The following is a 4397-nucleotide window of genomic DNA, read 5'->3' on the forward strand; positions in this document are numbered from 1 at the left end:
GGTGGACACGCCAGCCTTGAAGACCAGGCTCTATCCACACTCCACACACACACACAGCAACCCTTGATCACCTTGGGTCAAGAGGTACACATACCAGTGGTCTATCCACCCTCAGGAAAAAGTTTCCTGAGGCTTCAGCTCCTGGAGGCCAGCTCAGGGCCATTTAGTCAGGGGATTCGGCAGAGATCTGCCAGTCTGCTACCCTGATCTAGGTCAATAATGTTTCGATAAAGGTTATGGGACGCCCCCTTGTAGCAAGAAATGGGCACAAGACAACGTTGTCATCCTCTGTCACTTCGTTCCTGGGGAATGTTTGTTCCCCCACCTGCCGTCTTCGGTGTTCACCGCTTACTAGCAGTGTTAATCCCTGAGTGAGTGTCAAAGCAAATTACGAGAAAGCCAGATTTTCAGCCCTCAGGTTGAGAAGCGTGGGTGGGGAGAGAAAGGGAGGCAAAGTCAACTCGAAGGTCATGGGCTGCCGTCTGCTGGACCAAAACTTACCAGCAGAGTTTATTAATACCTCCAGCCCGTGTTGCAGTTATGGCTGTGGCTTTTTCAGTGAAGGAGGTGAGACAGCTGGGTGTCCCATTTCTTTGGGGGGCAGATGGGCTATCTCTGTCCCTCTGCCCTTGTTCCCTTCTCCCCCACCAGTTTCAGTGCCCCAAAGCTGCTGGGAATTCCAAGAGGACAAAAGAGCTGGCAGACTAAGACTAACACCAAGATAGTAAAGATTTAATACTCTTTTATCTCTGTCAAAGAGGATTGACATTTTAAGAGACACTTAAGGAGAGTAATGTTTGACCCAAAGGAATGAGTTCCTAACGGTGGTATTTTAGGCTTTGTAGCAAGTGTGTAGAAGAGATATTTAATGGAATTCTTGCCATGGGAATGACCAGCTACTAAGTTGGCCCCATGTGGGTGCCAGGGGAGTGGGAGATGGGGGTGGGAGGGGAAGAAAGATGTATCCCTCCTAAAAATCTTGGTTTTTAACTACTTGATATGTGATTTGAGTTTATCTATTTCCAGGAAGATAAAATAAAAATCTGATCCTGGTTTGAACAATCTACTGGTAGGCAGGATAAGGAGCCCGCCCCTCCCTTAGAGGAATTCAATGGGAAAATTTGCAGACAAATGCCGTTGCTACCCAGGAGGTTTGACTGGCTTCCTCTGGAAGATTCCTGCAGAGACTGATTGCTGCATTTGTCACTATACCTAGACACTGAGGTTAGGAGGGTCAGCAGAGACTGATATTTGCCCTCCCAAAGCCATTCTTCCCTTTTTCCTTTCTAGAGAACTCTCATTTTGTCTTGGATGGCAATGTGTCCAGATAAAAAGATTACATCTCTCAGACTCCCTTGTAGCTAGGGATGGCCATGTGACCATTCTGATCAAAGAGATACAAGCAGAATTTACTAGGTAGGGCTTATGGGAAAGCTCTTTAAAAGGTGGGGCTGTCTCGAATGGCACATGCCTTTCTCCTTCTTCCTGCCTAGAAGGCAGATGTGATGCTGGAGGTGGGGCAACCACATTAGCACCATGAGACAACCACGTATCTAAAGGAGGGAAAGAGATTCTGGGTCCCTGGTAATACTGCAGAAATGTGACGATGGTACAAGCTCTGGACGGCCCACCTCTAGACTTCTTTTAAGTGAAGAGTTTATTTGGTTAGGCCACTATGAGTTGGATTTTCTGTTAAGTGCAGCTTAACTCACTTCTGTCTAATGTAGGAACTGAGGGGACAAACAACCAAACAAGGAATTTAAACCATTCCCCTAGTTCAGTAGTTCTTAACTAGGGGTGATCCTCCTCCCCCCACCCCAAGATTTTGGCAATGTCTGGAGACATTTTTAGTTGTTACAACTTGGGAGAGAGCTGCTGGTAGCGTCTAGTGGGTAGAGGCCAGGGCTGCTGCTGCTAAACACTCTACAATGCACAGGGCAGCCCCTACAACAAAGAATTATCCAGCCCCAGTAGCACAGAGGTCGAGAAACCGTGCAGTGGGCCCTAATGCTTCCAGGGCACTAGACCATTAGTCCATCAACCTGCCCTGACACCCTTGTCTCTCTCTCCTCTCTTGGAAACAAACCCTGTGCACTGGTCAGGATGAAAAAGTCACATCCTTGACCACATCTTACACTTTCCTTTCTCTAAGCCTTTGCTCATGTATTGTTTCCTCTGCTTAGAATCCCTCTCTTATCTTTTCAGTAGTTCTCCAGCTGGGGCCCAGGAATCTTCATTTTTAATAAGCTCCCTGGCGATCCTAATATAAGTAGCACGAGATGATTCTGATCTAAGTGGCATGAGAAACATGACCTTATTATGCCACATTTGTTTTTCAAAACCCTACCCATTTTTCAAAATCCAATTGGGATGTAGGATGAGTTTAGGTGATACTTGGATAAAACTTATTTTATTTTAGTTGGTTCATGCTTATTTTAATAAATTTAACGGTTTTCTATTTATTATATGATGTACATATTCCATTATAAATAAATTTAGTTTCATAAAAATTTGAATTGATTTAAAGAAAAATATGCTAAAAATACCATGCTAGTTAATGTACACTGTATGTAAATATTTGCTTATTTTTTACATTGTTGCTTTTTTAAATTGACACATAATAATTATACATATTTATAGGGTACAGAGTGACATTTCCATACAGACAATGTGTAATGATCAAATCAGGGTAATTAGCATATTAATCACTTCAAACATTTATCATTTCTTTGTGTTGGGAACATTCAAAATTCACTCTTCTAGCTATTTGAAAATATACAGTAAGCTATTATTAACTACAACCACCCTACAGTGCTATAGAGCACTGAAACTTATTCCTCCTGTCTAGCTATAGTTCTATATCTCTTAACCAGACTCTCCCTAACCTTCCCTCACCCTCCCCTTCCCAGTCACTAGTAACCACTATTGGACCCTCTACTTCTACGAGATCAAATTTTTTAGCTTCTGCATGTGAGTGAGAATGTGCAGTATTTATCTTTCTGTGTCTGGCTTATTTCACTCAACATAATGACCTCCAGATTCGTTCATGTTGCCACAAATGACAGGTTTTCCTTCTTTTTCATGACTGACTAGTATTCCATTGTGTATATACACCATGTTTTCTTTATCCATTAATAAATGGATTCTATCGACGTGCCCTCAGGTCGATTCTACATCTTGACAATTGTGAATAGTGCTCTACATCCTTGCTTTTAAGTGTGCACAGAAGAAAACAAGAAAGGAGTAAAAGAGATTCGGGGGTGGGGAAGTCAAACTGCATTTTTCCTCTGCTCTCACACCACCCTACAAACAACACAAAAGACTTCTGTGACCAAATATGGGGTTTTTCACACACATGCCAAGCAAGCAGTCAGATCTGCAGCAGACGCCACCTGGGTGTCCTCTAATTCCATTCTGATACTGTCTACCTAGAGACAGTGTCGGATCCCACAGGGTGAGGGCTCAGTCCCACAAGACATCCCCCCCTCATGTCAGTCACAAGTCTGGGCCTCCAGGACTTCTGACCGACTGGCTTCAAGGTAGGGTTTCTGTGACCTCCCTCCTTAGCTTAATTTGCTAGAGCAGCTAGGAGAACTCAGGGAAACACTTATGTTTACCAGTTTATTATAAAGGATATTACAAAAGATACAGATGGAGAGATGCATAAGGCCAGGTATGAGGGAAGGGGCGTGGAGCTTCCATGCCCTCCCTGGGCGTACTACCCTCCAGGAACCTCCACGTGCTCAGCTATCCAGAAGCTCCCCAAACCCTGTCCTCTTGGCCCTTTTGTGGAGACTTCATTGGATAGGCATGATTGACAACCACGCAGAAATGTGATTGGACAAGAAGGGTGTGACTCGATACTGATAGGCTGAGTGGGGAAACCCAGCAAGGCCTGTCTGCTCAGATTCTTCTTGGTCTCTCTGTGCAGTGTTCCTTCCTCCAGGATATGGGGCAGGACCCCTTCTGGAATGAGGGTCATATGATTCACAATCAGAGACGTGGGGGAAGATTAGAGTCCTGACTTAGACTGGTGAAAGGAGGGCAGGGGAGTTCAGAGAGAGAAATTCTATTTTCTCAGGCCTAAATCACTCCAACATTATAACAAAAGACTATAACAAGGGCTATGGGAGTTATAAGCCAGGAACCGTGGATTAAACACACATATGTACATACGCACACATACACATACACATAAATATATATCATAATATCACAGAGAAGAAGAAGACCTCTGTGTTGTCCAAAACCAAGATCAGTTATACTCTTCTTTTGCTTAAAAATAAGTATATTTAAATTTACAAAACTTGGCAAATATAGAGGATAAAGACTAAAACCTGGAGGCCAAAGAGCATTCGTGAAATTTCACTTTTTTGTTTTCCCTAAAGAGCATCTGT

Source organism: Propithecus coquereli, unplaced genomic scaffold (genome assembly GCF_000956105.1).
Source record: "Propithecus coquereli isolate 6110/MARCELLA unplaced genomic scaffold, Pcoq_1.0 Scaffold5, whole genome shotgun sequence".
NCBI lineage: Eukaryota > Metazoa > Chordata > Mammalia > Primates > Indriidae > Propithecus > Propithecus coquereli.